Raw genomic sequence first — 16790 nt, 5'->3', positions numbered from 1 at the left:
GGATCTGAGATCAGGATGTTCAGCTGGATGGTGAGGGTTGGGGAGGGAAAGGCTGGGAGAGGCAGCAGGGACGCTTGGCTACGTGGCTGAATGTCCCGGGTGGGGTTGCTGCCACAGGCAACCTGCTTTAGTCAGTTTCCCATCATGGATTGTGCAATGATGGAGACATTTTTGAGTGTGAGCATTCGTCATGCAGTCAAACAATATGTGATCGGAAATGAGAAGGAATGATCATTGTTGTGTCCAGCTGGAAAATCATATTTGGATTAGAATAGATATTCATCTATTTAGTCTTTTAAATTGTATGCAGGCCTACGATGTGCCCCAACCACAGGCACTGGGGACTCTATGTGAACAAAGCAGGCTCTGTCGGCTCCTTGATGGAGGACATCGATTTTTGGGAAAGATGAATATTAAGCACAAGGTCAGTCTTATGATCCTATTCGGGCCTTCAACTGATTGGGTGAGGCCCCTGTACACTGGGGAGGGCAGTCTGCTTTACTCAAAGTCTGCCCCTTTAAATGTTAATCTCCAAAAACATCCTCACAGCAACATCCAGAATAATGTTTGACGACGTATCTAGACACCATGGCTTAGCTGAGTTGACATATTACGTTAATCATCACGGTGTGTATTTATGGGGTGTGATACATGATCCAATGTGCGTTTCCCAGGGCCCTCTGCTGTTGTAGGAGATGGACCTGCATGCATGTATGTGGTTGGTGTGCATGTGTGTGGTTGGTGTGCATGTGTACAGTTGGTGTGCATGTGTGTGGTTGCAGTGCATGTATGTGGTTGGTGTGCATGTGTGTGGTTGACGTGCATGTGTGTGATTGGTGTGCATGTGTGTGATTGGTGTGCATGTGTGTGGTTGACGTGCATGTGTGTGGTTGGCATGCATGTGTGTGGAGAGGTATGGAAGGAGCAGCCCAGGGGAGAGATGAAGGTGACTGTTTGAAGATGGTGGGAGGGAGGTGGTGATGCTGATTCTGTTTGGAGAGGTGTTTACTAGCTGGAATTGCAGGACTTCATGAAGGCCTGGGAGTGGCTGAGGGAGTTGGAATGTCAGGGGGTCCTCAGGCTTTGTGATGAAGCTGAACAGACAGAGAGGCCGACTGGAGAGAGGAGCCTAGGTTCCGTGTGAGGCGGGATCAGCTTCTGCTGGGCAGGCTCTGGGAGCCGGGCATGAGTCTCCAGTCGGGTGCTTTCTCACCTTCCTGTAATCATACAGGGCTTCCCTCCACTCCCACTCACTGCACTTCCTGCTTCCTGGAGGTCGGCAAACTCACACTGGTTGAATGAAATATCTCCAAATCTTCCTGACCCACAGCCACACACATCCTAGAAATTCCCGTCGACACACCTTTTACTGCTCGCCGCTGTCCACAGTGATTGCTCTCTTCCTGAAGTCCCACAAACCTTACGGTGTGTATTATCTGATTTACTAACTGGCTTGTTTATCCTTTATTGTTCTTTAATTTGTAATGGCTCAGATTTGAAGTGCTTTTTACGGGCTACTGATGTCACATATTTCATTTAAATGGCGCAGCATGCCTTACGAGGTAAGCAGCTGTCAGATTAAGCTGGGCTGCAGAAACAAATACATCCTGATACCTTTAAGCAGCGTGAGTTTATTTCTTGTTCACATTATGGGCCACTTGGCTCCTTCTCTAGGCTCGAGTTGGGGACCCAGATCTGCTTCATCCTGGGTCTTCCTGGTGGCTCTTCCATCTCATGGTTTCCTGAATGCCTTAGTGCAACTCAACAGCATGGGGGCCCTGGAGGGTAAGGAGGGAGATGGGAGGATCATTGGTGGGAGATTCTATGAGCCAAGCACAAAAGCGGCATACATCACTTCCTCGTACATCCCGTTGGCCAGAAGAGAGTCATGTGGCCTCATCTAGCTTCAAAGGAGGCTGGGAAATAGAGTTTAACAATATGTTCGCAAAGAGGAGAAAATTGATATTGGCTCCAGTAAGAGTGTGGTTATTTCTGAGATGAGAAATAGGGGCTCAGCAAGGTGAAATGAATGGCCCAAGGTCACAGAGTCAGAAAGTTGAGATGCTGGAACATGACTTCAGGGGTCAAAACATAGCAAAGTACAAACAACAAAATATTACCTGAAAATGACAGGATATAAAACAGTATGCAATTTCATCCCACTTACATTACTTTTTACATTCACACGCTTGCCTAGCAGACTGGAAGAAAATACACCCAGTGTCATTGGGCTATATCTGGTTGCTTGGACTATATGTGACTAATCTTTTCATCGTGTTTTCAATGTTTTCTACAACGAGAAAACAGATGTCATTACTTTCTAAAATTGGTTGACTGATTTTCTTAAAGCTAAATTATTTATTTCCATAAAGCCCTGTCACAGGGCCAAAAATGTTGCCCAGTGGGGCACGTGATAATCACATTTTTCCTAATAGTAATAACTTCTTATGTTTATGATTTCAGTTCTTTATAGTATTCAATGGACTCTTGCATATTTCATTGGTCTTTTTATTTATTCAATTCTGTATCAGCTCTGATCCCACCTCCTTTCTGCCAGGTGCTGACAAGGCTCTGGACGGCACAGAGGGGAGACAGATCCCGGATCAGGCATTTGTGTATCCCTGAATTCAGGAATAAAGGCAGGAGTCAATTGAGGGGGTGCCTGCCTGCTGGGCCCAGGCTATGAAGGGCTTTGCACATCATGCCATGGGGTCTGGGTGGCTTCCTCTTGGCCTAGGTGTGCACTGGAACAGAGTCAGAAGCTCACTGAGGTGAGTGATGGTTGTAGCCGGGTGAACGTGGAGGTGAGGGCTCCGAAAGACATCTGGGGAAGGCTGCTAAAGCTCGGGACATGTCAGGGGTCTGGAGAACAAGGTCTGATCGGAGACCAGACTGTGTCCAACCCAGGGCTCTGTCTCAAACTTCATTTCTTAGCCACCAGATACCCGGACTTCTGGGATGTTCCCGCTGTGCTATCTTCAAGCACACGGAAGGGCTCTACCGGCACAGCTGGGTCTAGAGCCCTGTGGGTTTCCCCCAGCTGTGACTTTGGAGCAGGCCAGGAACTCTGCAGGCAAACAGCTTGCTTGGATTTATCATTTGTGTCTCTCGGCATCTGGGAGCATAAACAAGGCCATGGGTACCAGCTGTGGTTGCCTCTTAGCGGGAGTCAGGATGTCTGTGCAAAACCTGTCGCCCTGACTTGCTGTGAGTGGGTGTAGGGCACGCACATGCACACCCACGCACACACATATCACACACACACACACACTCACATCGCTACAGCGCAATTGAATTCCTTGATCCAAACGCAGAGCTGCCTTGTATGTTTCTGTTCTCCGCATTCCTGATGTCAGGGAACTTCCGTTTTTTGCTGAAATCAATTAGGAGCAAGAAAAAAAATGAACGTGGAAAGTCTAGCTGTATTTCCAAGCTGCTTTTGTCAGGGGGACAGGGTCTGGCTCTGTCACCCAGGCTGGAGTGCAGTGGAGCGATCCTATCTCACTGCAATCTCGACCTCTTTCCTCAATCTCCTGAGTAGCTGCGACTACAGGCGAGAGCCACCATGCCTGGCTACTATTTTTTAAAAAATTATTTGTAGAGATGAGGTCTGGCCATGTTGCCCAGGCTGGAACATAAACTTTAAAAAATTTTGTAAGCAACCGAAGCCTTTTTCCAACAACATCTTAGGTTGATAAAAACAAAGTTGCTCAGGTTGAAGCCAGGTAGGGCCCAGAGCCCTGGTCACTGGGCAGCCCCCCTTGTCCCCCAGTGTTGTTTAAGAAATTCTGGAAAAGCACAGATGAGCAAGGACAGGCACTGGCAGGGGAACTCTCAGAAGGAACGCCCTGGGCTCAAAGATCCGCTCAGGGAGGGCCCTGACTCTGCCAGGATTTGTATGTGGGTGGAGCAGGGTAGGCCCCACCCTCTCAGGACCTGAGCTTCCCCTCTGTGTACTGAACTTGTGATGAAGCCTGGCACATGAGGGACCTCAGGAAACCCCCGTCCCCTGCCTGTTCCTCTGTTAAACCCAAGTGCTCTTTAGTCGGTTTCTAGTATTGTGATTTCATGGTGGAAACCTCATCATTGATAAAATCGGACACTATAAAAACTGAAACAATTTTTAGAGATAATGTAGGGGCCCTCCCAGAAGAACTGCAGTGGCTGTGTGCACACTCATCTCCTCCTAAACTCTGCCTTCAAGCTTAAGCCGTTATGCGCTTTTGGTCTTCAAAGTTATTTTTGGAAACTTGGGACAAAGCAGAGTGAGAAGGGACTTTGGAACTCACATGCATCTGTGTTAACTCTTTCAAGGCCAAGACTGCCATTTTCAAAAATTCAATTGGGATAGAGCTGGAAGGGACCTTTTTTACATTTTACAGACTAGGCAACTCAGGCCCAAGGGGAGGAAGGTCAAGTTAGTGGCAGAGCCAGCAGGTGCTCCGAGGGCTCCTGACTCTGTATTGTGCAGAGTTTAACAGCAAAGGCTTCAAAGTAAAAAAGACCAGCCATGGAATCCTAGCTCAGCCAACTGAAAACCAGGAGATGCTGGGCAAGTTAATTAAACTCATTGATCCTCATTTTTATCCTTTGATTAGTAAGAGTAATTCCCAGTTCATAAGGCTAATGTTGGAATTAACTAAGACAATGGTTATAAAGTGCTTACCCTAGTGCCAAGCCCAAGGAAAGTGCTGGAAAAATGTCAATTGTAGTATTATCACCCCCATTGTCTAGATTAGGAAATCAAGGCTCAGGAAGGTTCAGCTCCTTGCTAGGGTGTGATCCCAGAGTTTGTACCCCTGACCACGACACCACATTGTTTTCACAGAAGGAGAAAACTGTGCTTTCCAAATTTCTTTCAATAAGAGCATTGTATGTCTTGGAAATAAATTCCTGGGCAGGTACCTGGAACGGAAGCTGAGCCCCCAGGGCCTGCGTGTGGGCGGAAATATCCTCCTTGAGACCACGGGAGATGCTGGCCCTTCTGATGTGTGTGAGCACGTGTGTGTGTGTGCGTGCACATACACTCACACTGAGGTCAGTGGGATGAGAAAAAGAGAGGAATGGTGAGCTCCAGCTTGGCAGAGAGCGATGCACGCACACTGCTCCTCTTCCCCCTGCTCCTCTGTGCCTTAAATTGCTCAACTCATAAAATTTGGCAGCTGAAGCAAAGCCTGAGCTTCACGTTCAGAGAGCTGAGGCCAGAAAACAGTCAGTCCCTCCAGGATACGGGAGTGCAGCTCTGGAGAATCCAACTGTCAAACAGCCACAAAAATCATTTTGAAGGTAGAAGGGTGGGGTGGGGAGGAATCCTTGGGAGGCTCAGAGCCCACACGTTGGGAGTGTGGGTGAAATTTCTCCAAATCCCCAAGAGGCAGGGAGGCCCCAGCTAAACCCTTGGTTTTATGTATCCAAGCCAGTTAAATTAGTTTTTCAGGAACCTGGAGAAATGGCCTGAGAAAGTTGCTCTTCCCATCCACTCTGGCAGACATCCTTCTGCTGAGTCCGTTGCCCTGGGGCACCTGTCAGTGAGAGCTCTCAGCCCCAGGACCAAATCCACCAAGAATTAAATGTCCCTTCCCCTCAGCTTCTGGCAGAACCTTAGCCTCCTGAATCACCTGGGATCTTCCATTTCCTACAATGCTCTGAATATTTCCTAATCTGACTCCATCACCCATCCTTCCTCGCTTATCCACCCCTTCCTCTGAGCCATCCAAAACTCTTGGTTTATCATGAGTTCTGATCATTTCACCTTATACTATCTCAAACTTGGCTGGCTGTTGCAAGTTCTGCTTTCCCCCAAATCTTCTTAAGTGGCTAATTCTTTCTATCACACTCCATAATTGCAGGATCTGGAAGTAGTAGATCTCCTTCCTTTTCAAAGCCCCTTTGACAGGCATGGTCCTTCTTCATGACCCTGACTCCTGCCAGCTGTCATTTCCTGACTGCCCTGTCACCCTCCTTACTCACCAATATTGTTAGTACTGGATTCACTGGCTCCTTCTCCACCACCACCCCCATCATGGTTCTTGGCACATGAAAATTCATGATCTTAAAGTGGAGCCTGAGGCTGGATTCTTGCTCAGATGATTTACTGGGGAGTACTTCCAGGAAAAGGGGGGCAAAGGAAGCAGGATAGGGCAGGTGGAAAAAGCTAAGCAGGTGGTCTTTCTTGGAGCCCAGCTTCCGCCTCATCCCATGGGGGGCTCTGGCGCACCAATGAGTTAGTGTCCTCTGTCTCTGGGGCAGCCTTTGTGGCAGCCATGAGGCTGGCATTGGCCAAGGTCTGCAGAGTGCACAGAGCACAGCCTCCTGGGGTCTGGACAGGGCACCAGCAGCAGCCACTCTGCTGTGTAATCCCAAGCATTTCCAGTTGCCTGATCTCAAGGGACAGCCAGTGATCATCTCTGCCACGCAGCCCGGCCACCCATTCAGTCTTTTTTTTTTTTTTTTTTTTTGAGACCGAGTCTAGCTCTGTTTCTGAGGTCGGACTGCAGAGGCAAAATCTTGGCTCACTGCACCCTCTGCCTGCTGGGTTCAAGTGATTCTCCTGCCTCAGTCTCCTGAGTAGCTGGGATTACAGGGATGTGCCATCATGCCTGGCTAATTTTTGTATTTTTAGTAGAGACAGGGTTTCACTATGTTGGCCAGGCTGGTCTTGAACTCCTGACCTCAGGTGATCTGCTTGCTTCGGCCTCCCAAAGTGCTGGGATTACAGGCATGAGTCACTGCACCCAACCCCCATTCAGTCTTGATTCCAAGAATCCCTCTTGTGTCGTCTCCTATTTTTCCACCACATGACCTTCCAAAACATCTCTGCCCTAACTCTGCCCACCCTCAGCCCTCACCTGGAAGCTGATTATGGCTGGGAAACATCATACAATGCTGCTAGTTGCTCTCACTTTAAAATTAGGAGCACAGCTCTCTAGAGGGCAATGAACACTTTCTCTAAATCCATCACACGTCCCTAGAAATGTACTCTTTCAGTTTCCTAGTTCACCTCTCCTTCTTTCTCTACATCTTCCATGGTGCTTTCTTCTCTCCCTCTTGGCCGATGGCCTCATGTCGTGTTTGATAGAGAGTCTATGTACTCAGGTGAGAACTGCTCAGCAGCTCCCAGCCTGCCAGTGTGTTCGGTCTCCACATACTCCACGTGGAAGACGGGTCTCTGTTTCTACGCACGTGGCTCAGGATCACTTTCCCTCTCCCCTTCTCCAGGACTTTGTTTCTCTACTGATTTCCATCTCTTTCCCCTGTCACCAATGACACCTTCCTGCCAGATATTCCTAAGTAGCCCGTGCATCCCCTTTTGAAAACCCCCTGGACTGTATATCTTCTTCTGTTCACCACCTCCTTTTCTGCCTCCTTCACAGCACCCCGAAGAGTCATGTTGGCTGCTGGCTCACATTCTCACCTTCTCCCAGAGCCTCTCTACCTGGGTTCTTGTCCCTATAATACCCCATGAGATGGTTCTACTGGTAACTGATGCTTTACATGGCCACAGTGAGTGCTCACTTCTCTGTCCTCGTCTGACTCAACCTCCTATATCATGTAACATGACCAGCCTTGTCCTTCTGGAAGCTCTTCCGTCTCCAGGCTTCCTGCCTCTCAGGCTGCTGCTGCTCTGTCTCCTCTGCTGGATCCTCCTCCTCCACAACAAGACCTCTGGAAGGTACAGTGCCCTGGGGCCAGCCTCAGCCTTCCTCCCTCTGTCCACAACTTCTAGGGGAGCTCACGCAGCCCCACCTCTCAAATGCCATCTGCCATATGCTGACTCTAAAATTCCCTTCTGAATCCTGGACTCCTCTGAGCCCCAGATCCTTCTCTCTACCCAGCACTGGGCCCTCTCCTCCTAGATGAATAACACACACCTCCCACTAACGTGACAAGGTAGAACAACTGACTCTCAGCACACTGCCAAGGCTGCTGCTTCTCCACTCTTCCCTGAGATGGGAGATCACATCACCATGCACCTTGTGGCTCAGTCAAAACTCAGACATTATCCTTGATTCCTCTCTTCCTGAGACCCTACTTCTAACCCCCCAGTTACTCCTGGTGGCTTTACCTCTAAAGCTGATCCTGAGGTGACTGCCCCTCAGCACCTTACCTTTCCCCTGAGCTCAGACTGCCACCAGCTCCCCTGGGCCTGCAGTGGCCACTGACCCGTGTCCCACCTGCCCTCTCCTCACAGAGCTGGGTGGTCTCATTGAGGTGTAAGTCAGATCATGCCACGCCCCGGCTAATGTCCTCCAGTGGCTCCCATCACACTGTCAATGGGATCCCAATTCCTCGACAGGGCCAGCGCCCCTGCCCTGCCTGCCCCGCACCCTCGTGTCCCCAGGTCTCCCTCTGAGCTGTAGCTACACAGACCTTCTCCTGGCTCCGCACCCTGCAAGCCCTCCGTGCTTCTACGCATCTCCTCCTTCCATTTGGATGCCTCTTCCCGAGATCTTGGTGCTGCTGCCTTCTTGACATTCAGGACTCAGACAGACGCCACCTCTACAGAGCTGCCCTGTCACTTTCTCCATGAGCTCCGCTCTTCTTCTCAGACACCTTTGGTTTCTGGCCTTGTCTTACTCATGTGTATCTTACATCTTTACACTCTGGCCCTAGGACACCAGCTCCTTGGGGGCAGAGGTCCATCCATATGGCTGTGTCCCCAGTGCCTAGAAGGTGCCTGCAATGGTGGAGGCTCAGAAAGTGTATCTTGCCTAACAGATTCAGGCCTCCAGGTTCTCAGAGGTAGCTACAAGCCTACAGGATGAGTGTAAGAAGTCATGACTGAAGGGTCTGTTGCAGCGTGGCCAGGCGTGTCCATAGACCGTGGCTATGCGGGAGGGATGTGCTGGGGCAGACCCCATGCAGCTTCAGTGGGGCTGGCACAGGACAGAGAAGGACAGCCAGAGACACAGGGGTTGGCAATGCCCAGGGGCTGCCAGAGGTCTCTTGGCTTTGCTGTGGCTATGTCCCTCATAACCAGAGAGAAAAAAAGGCAGCCACCTGGTGCAGGAGGAAGAGCCTTCTGTGTAATCCAGTCTCCTGGGGCTGTAGGACCCTGAAGTCCTTGAGAGATGCTAACCCACCTTTACAGTTAGAACTCACCCATCAACATCCCAGATCAGCCGTGGGGAGGCGCAGTGCAGAGAATGTGCTGCTCTTGAGAATAGCAGCAAACAAACTCAAAGAATTCAACATGCATCCCTGCCTATGGTGTGTCTGCTGCCAAGAGGTGAACAACATTGGAGTGGTTGGTTTAAGAGCTGGGCCTGAATCCAGCAGACCCACCTGACAGATGTGCATGTGATCTGGCACCTGGAATTAGATCTCAGTCTTCCTGGGCCGGGCATCAGCCCTGCCAGGGCTCTCTCAAGAGCAGGGTCAGGAGTGAAATGGGAACCAGCATGTTGGCATGTCATAGGAGATGCTCCATCTGGGGTTGGATGGTCAGCTGGGGGCTCTAGGATTTGATGGGCCTGAACTGAATCGTGGAGCAAGCTTTTGAACTTCTTTGTGCCTCAGTTTTGTCATCTGTAAAGTGGGGTTAGTCACTGTTGGATTGTCTAATAGACAATGAAGCTGGGGGCCTAAGGCACCCACATAGCAGGGGCACCCAAGCAGATGAAGTGGACGGGGAAAGAATGTGATACTTTAAATAATGGCTCGCGGTGGTCAGCATGGGCGGGTGCTATGATCTGAATGTTTGTGCCCCCCCCACCTCCCCAAATTCATGTATCAAAATCCTAACCCCCAAAATGATGGTGTGAGGAAGCGGGACCTTTGGGAAGCGATTAGGTCATGAAGGTGGAACCACATGGATGGGATTAGTGCCCTCATTAAAAAGGCGAAGGGAAGCTCATTCATCTCTTCTGCCATGGGAGGACTCAGCAAGAAGCTGCCATCTGTGAACCAGGAAGGGCCCTCACCAGACACCGACCATCCTGGGGCTTTGATCTTGGACTTCCCAAGCTCCAGAAAGGTGAGAAACTTCTGTTGTTGATAAGCCACCCAATGTAAGGTACTTTGTTACAGCAGCCCCTACGGACAAAGACAGCAGGTGAAGACTTATTTTTCCACTTCCATGTGTTCATTGAAGGCAAACTCCTATGCCTGACACATAACAGATGCCCAATACACATTGCCACTTTTCTATCCGTCCTTTCTTCTCAGACAGGAAGTGCAGAATGGCCCCAGAAGGGCTTCACCAACTGTACCCTTTGGTGAGGGGTTCTGCTGAGACTTTTCTGGAAGATGAAAGCACTTTCTGTGTGTTGTGCACAGTTGGCCTGGAGCTACACTTGTGAACAGACACAGTGCTTGCCCTGGACACAGACGCTAAATGAGTGAGCATGTAGCTAATCCCTATGTATGAGCATGGCATGCTGGAAGGCGTGACGGCACAAAGGAGAATGTGGAGCATGGGGGTGGGAGGGGACATGCCATTTCAGACAAGATGACACTTCAGAGGATCCCAAATGATAGGGAAGGGGACAAGGTGTGCCGTTCTCTGGGGGAGCAGCTTTGCAGAAGCAAGCACAAGTGGGGAGGTCGTAGGATGGGAGGGAGCCTGGAATGTCCTAAGCACCCAAGGAAAGGTGGTGGAGCCAGGTCAGAGTGAGCCTGGAGAGAGGTGAGGGGTCCTGGGCCAGATCTGGAGGGCCTGGGGACCAGCGAAGTGATTCATGTTGCCTTTTACTCTGGTTGGGATGGGAGGAAGCCCTGGAAGGTTCTGAGCCGAGGAGCAACAGGTCTGACTTAACCTTTCAACAGATCATGCTGGCTGCTGTGTTCATAACCGATGGCAGGGAGGCAAGGGTGGGTGTTGGAGAATGGTCATGAGCTTTTTGCAACAATTCAGGAGAGAGATGATGGTGGCTTGAGGCTGGGGGCTCACTGGATCTCTATGGATCACCTGGGATTGTAAAAGGATGATGAGCCACTGTGGTGAGCCACACCACTCATGGTGTGAATCACATGTTCACACCACACTGTGATTACAGTAATGGGTGTCTACTGAGCACTGACAGGTGGCAGGTGTTTCACTCAACAGCTTACCCAAAGAACTGGACAATAAAAACAACAAACATGCATTAAATGCCTGGCAATAAAAGCAACTGACAGTATTAAATGCCTACTATGAGCCAGGCCCTGCCAGCTTAAACAGAACGAGGCTTGGAACCAGAGTTGCTGGCAGAGAGACTTCATTTTGCACACATTACTGAGTGTGAATTTGCTAAACAAATGCCAGGGGTCAGGGAAAGGCCTCAGAACACACATGGCTAATGTGGTTCAGCAGAATTGAGTCATCTGGAAACAGGTGATGACCCAGAGGGCTCCAGGATGAAGCCGCACAGGTGTCGGGGGTGGGAGCGTGCATCTCTCATCTCATCAGTATCTCAGTTCATTTCCCACATCCCCGCTCCTTCCCAAGGAAGGTGCTCTGTACCAGGCAGGGGGAACAATGCACAATAAGCTATAGACCTTGTCCATCAAGGAGTTTCCAACCCAGCCAGGGAGAGATGCTCAGCACTCTCTGGGAAGACTTTTGACCACACCTAACAGAAAATTCAAAAGAAACGGATTCAAGTGAAAAGGAATTATATAGAGTCTAACGTAACTGAAGAGTTTAGAGCTATATCTAGGTCAGGAGATGCTTAAGCAGGTTAACGTATCATATGACGTCACCAGAACCTCAGGACCCCATGGACCAAGGATGGGAAAGGGCTGATCCCCAAGATGCTATTACTGGAAGAAGATCGGTGCTGGGTAGCCTCAGCCATCAGAGACTCTGCAACAACCAGCTGGACTCCATGTCAAACTGTACATCCAAGGGGAGCATTGAGAAGGGAGAGGTGGATTCTGATTGGGGTGCGTAGTAAATGGTTACAGGAAAGGTGTCATTTGAGCTGAGACTTAAAGGATAACTTCCAATGAGTAGAATAGGCAGGAAGAAAGCCATGCCAAGGACAGGGAGACAGCACAAGCCACTTTTAGGAGGCCTGGGAGAGAACCCACTGCCTGCGGATTGGGAGATTGTTGAGGGGCTGGACGTCAGGAGTTCTAGGAGGCAAGTGAATAAGTAGGTTAGGGCTGGGGTGTAAAGGGACGTCAGTGTCAGCTTGAGGAATCTGGATGTCTTTAATAAGCAATGGAGAGGAACTGCGGGTTTGAGAGCAGGGAAGCCACATGCTGTGTGCTTTGGAAAGATTGATAATGGCAGGGTGGGAGTGGACAGCAGTCAGTCACCTCACTGTGCCTCACAAACAGCACAGTTAGAGGGAGCTGCACTGGGGTAGAAATCTTGGCAAGAAAAAGAAAAGTGGATTTCAAGAAACTGAGTAGTTAGACTGCACTGGACTCAGAGACTGGGTAAATGTAGGAAGTGGGTGTGGCAGGCACAGTCAGCTGATTGCTGATCTAATATCTATTCTCCTCTTTCTTCCCAGCAGAAACTCAGTTTTGTTCAGGGAAGCAATGTGATGAGTTACTGCTCACCTTCCCAGGTGCCTTGCAGTTAAAGGTGGTCAAGTAGCCCAGTTGTGACTATGCGATGTAAACAGAAATCTACCAGGCAAAGCTGCTGTTTCCTATATAAAAGGGAAAAAATTCAGGTGACATAAACCTTTCTCCCTGCTTGGAAAGTTGTTGCAATGCCTGGAGGTAGAGCAGCTCTCCTGTGATCATGAGGACGAGAGCGTTGAGGTAAGGATGGTGGAGCAGGAGATCACGAGGAATCTGAGTTCTTAGTGGCTTTCTTACACAGGTGCAAATCTCCAGACTGCCTACCTCCAGATATTTTGCCACATGACACAGAGATTCCTCCTTGGTTAAGCCACTGGAGCTGGCTTTCTGACACATGCAGCTCATGCCAATTCTACAACATACATTGGGGATGAAGACCATGTGGAGGTTGATGCTATCAGCTAAAATTGGGAACCCTGGAAGGGGAACAGGTTTGGAAGGATCAGAGTGGCAGGAAAAGAGCCTGCCACCTACAGCCAGGATGGCCTGTGGCCAACTGGGACCCTAGGAAAATCTTTTACCCTACTTGGTCTCTGCTTCCTGATCTGTGAAATGGGATTTTAAAGCTCAATTTTTGAGAAAACCAGAAACAACAAGTTCATCTGATACATGCTGTGGGTCCCTAGTAATTTATGGATTTTTTTTTTTTTTTTTTTTGAGATGGAGTCTCGCTCTGTCACCCAGGCTGGAGTGCAGTGAGTGACATGATCTTGGCTCACTGCAACCTCTACCTCCTGGTTCAAGCCATTCTCCTGCCTCAGCCTCCCAAGTAGCTGGGACGACAGGTGCGTGCACCACGCCCAGCTAATTTTTTGTATTTTTAGTAGAGACAGGGTTTCACCATGTTGGCCAGGATGGTCTCGATCTGACCTCATGATCCACCTGGCTCAACCTCCCGAAGTGCTGGGATTACGGGCATGAGCCACCGCACCTGGCCGATTCATGTTTTTTGTTTTGTTTTGTGTGTTTGCTTGTTTTGTTTTTGAGATGGAGTTTCACTCTTGTTACCCAGGCTGGAGTGCAATGATGCGACCTTGGCTTACTGCAACCTCCACTTCCTGGTTCAAGTGATTCTCCTGCCTTAGCCTCCGGAATAGCTGGGATTACAGGCATGCGCTACCAAGCCCAGCTAATTTTGTATTTTTAGTAGAGATGGGGTTTCTCCATGTTAGTCAGGCTGGTCTTGAACTCCTGACCTCAGGTGATCCACCTACCTCGGCCTCCCAAAGTGCTGGGATGACAGGGGTGAGCCACCGCTCCCGGCCATGGATTTATTTTTGTAGTGCCAGGAGAGAGGAACCCAGCCTTGCTGAGGGATTGATGGCAGTCAAAGATCAGAGAAGCCAGCATGAGACAGGGACTGAAAACTGTGGCTCTGCGAGGTTCAATCCAAAGGGTCCTTCAGCTTCCTATGAGATGAGGACACCATTTAATTGATGGTGGGGCCCATGAGGGCTCCCTAGGTGGGGCTGGCAGTAGCCCCTCCACTTCCTCTTCTTGGCCAGCACAAGGATGTTGAATGTGAAATGACATACAGACCAGACACAAAGATGGCTAAATATGGGGTGGTCAGATGTTTGTGGCTCATCCTCCATATTACAGTCCGTGCAGCTACATAAACTCCAAAGAGCAAATAAACAGAGCTGCTGGTAATGAGTTTATAATGGTTATTAAGAAGGGAGGTGACTTCTACTCGGGGATTCCACAGGGTGACTCAGCTCTTGTTTACCTCCCTCTGCTCATGGGCTGCTCATTAGAAACTGGAAGACTGTGGAGAAGCAGTTGAATGTTTTGGAGCCAGTATCTTACAGGACCAAGATCTCAGAAGTCAGGGAATCCAAGCGCCAGAGGGACATTGAAACCTTCTGGACCCTCACCCATTGGAACTTGATCACCCTTCTCAGTTTCCTGCCAAGCTGGGGCCCAGCCCACCTCCCTACCTCCAGGGATGAGGATCTCACTGTCTTTTAGGACTCCCATCTCACTGAGCCCATGAGCACCTTGTGAGCAGGTTGCAGGTCTTAGTCAACTTGTACCCTCAGAGCCTGGCACAATGTCAGACTCCAGAAGTGTCCATCCAGTTCTCTTCCAGCCAAGACCAATTTTTGTTGAGGCTTGAGCGAGGTGGTGGGGTGTCTGAGATCATTAGTATACAGTCCCTGGCCTTGAGGATCCCAGAGTCTGGACAGGGAGGCAGGGAAGTGAACTGGTCATGATGACATGATGTGGTGGGTGGCCCAGTGGCATTCACAGGCACAATGCAAGTGGGCACTCACAGAGGGGCTCTGACCTGGCACTGGGGGGCGGCCAGGTGTGTGGGCATACATGGTAGAAAGACCTTCGTAACATGCGCCTGCAGTCAGCAGAGATTTCCCTGACTCTTGCAACCTACATAAGATTGGCTTTTTCCAAGATATCTTGGGGGTTTAAGTTCCCATGGATGCCTGTGGCCCCAAGCATCTGCTTCCAATTTAGGGCTTATCTAACTGCCCGGGGTTTCACCCATGTTGTGTCAAGCTCAACATGGAACTTGACTCTCCCATTTCCACAAACAAAAGAAATAGGACAAACCTGCACATTGAGGGTGTGTAGCCCACTCTCTTGAAAGTCTGGGGAGAAGGTAGTGGGGGTGTGCATTGCAGCAATGCCACCAGTGGTGCCTGCCTATAACACCCTCTGGCCACTCTTCACTGGGTCTCTCCTTGCCGGCCCAGAGTCCCGGCTTCCCACCATTCTACACATTCATGACTCTGTCTTTCCCCTTCTCTTCCTCCTTCCCCACCCTACCTGCAGGTCCTCAGGGCAATCTAGCCGCCACATTGACCTGTCCAAACCCACCCCGCACTCTGCAGGACAGAAGGGCCTCTCATAGAACAGGATCTTTCCCCTTTGGTAGAGAGACATGTTTGCAAACGGCAGCTCCACCCCTCTGGGGTTCCTATATTCCTATAATGAGCCCACATCAGTCTCCTGTTGGGTTGCAGAGACCCACGTGTCCCCTGGCTTCCTGGACAGAGAGGTGTGCCAGCCTGGAAGGGAAGTGACAGCCCAGTGTTTCTTTGTGCTGTCACATTCCATCCTTCGCCACAAGAACATTTGTTCCATATTCACGCTTAAGGATTCCTCTGCCCCGGCAGGCGATCCAGGCTGCAAAGGTATTTGGCTGTGCCACCCTTGTGGTCAGGGTTTTAAGCTCCCCAGTGTCTTGATGTGGTGTTACAGGAACCGTGCATGTGGCCAGACAGCAGCGCTTGTGAAGTCCTGTGGTTTGGGCTTCATCTTCCCTGGCTTCTTTATGACAGGCAGTCGCTTACTGCTGGGGAGGAAGCTTGGGGACACCTGAGATGAGGCTCCTGCCACCCTGGAATTTTACCCTTGGGTTCTTGAAGGCAAATCAATCAATCAATGTGTCCCCTGACTCTGTCATTCTTGTCATTGCCTCTCCCCCTCCCCACCCCCACTCATTCCCCATTGTCTTGGCCTCTGGGGAGCGGGGAGAAGGTAGGGAGGGAGAAGGGAGGAAGCAGATGGGTGGCACCTCCATCCCCACCTCCTCTTTCCCTTCCAGCCTTGGTGTGCATGCCAGTGTCTTCTGCTTTTCCAGAGGAGGGATGGGGTTGGAAGTGCTGGAGGCAGCAGCGTGGTAGCTGGTCCTCACTGCTTCCTTGTTTTCCAAGGGACGAAAGAGCCCACCATGGCCCCTTAACAGAGAGAGCAAACACAGGGGTCAGAAGTGGGTTCTAGGCTTGGATTTTTTTTTCCAACTCCCCTTTCTAGTCTGAAAATGATGTTGGATTAGAGAGCAGGCTTTGGTCTCTAAGTTTCTGACTAACTGTGAAAGCTGTGATTGAGTTCCGTTCTGTGATTCTCTCTGGTTAATTTCTTCCTGTCTTCTTCCTATCGCATGGGTAACTCTCCACCACCAAACCGTGAGCTCCTCAGGGACAAAGACTTTGTCAGGTTCATCTCTGAGTCTGTAGCGCCCAGCCCTGGGCCTGCACACCATGAGTGCTCTGAAGACAGGGGAGGTGAGGCAGGGAGTTAGAGAGGTCAGGCTCCAGGCTGGGGTTCCCTGGGGAACCTTGATGGGCTAGACCTCTCTGAGCCTCACCCATAAGATGAGAGATGAAAATATCTACCCAGCAGGATTGGTGGATTAAGGATGGAAGATTATAGGAGTGTATTTGCTTATTATTGCTGCATAAGGAATTACCCCACAGTTAGAAGCAGCTTAAAAGAAAACCCATTTGTCATCTCAAGTTCTGTAGGTC

The 16790-nt window shown here is 50.1% G+C and overlaps 1 long non-coding RNA gene across 1 annotated transcript in view; it reads left to right on the top strand.

Annotated features, from left to right (window-relative positions):
• Window positions 1–1228: 1228 nt before the first annotated feature.
• LOC144330390 (uncharacterized) overlaps window positions 1229–16790 on the top strand; it is a 69445-nt gene continuing 53883 nt past the window's right edge. Inside the window, exon 1 of the long non-coding RNA XR_013396517.1 lies at window positions 1229–1425. This is a non-coding gene — a long non-coding RNA (uncharacterized LOC144330390). The remainder of the gene's footprint in view (window positions 1426–16790) is intronic.

Source organism: Macaca mulatta, chromosome 7 (genome assembly GCF_049350105.2).
Source record: "Macaca mulatta isolate MMU2019108-1 chromosome 7, T2T-MMU8v2.0, whole genome shotgun sequence".
Taxonomy (NCBI): Eukaryota; Metazoa; Chordata; class Mammalia; order Primates; family Cercopithecidae; genus Macaca; species Macaca mulatta.
This window is presented reverse-complemented; position numbering and strand designations above follow the sequence as displayed.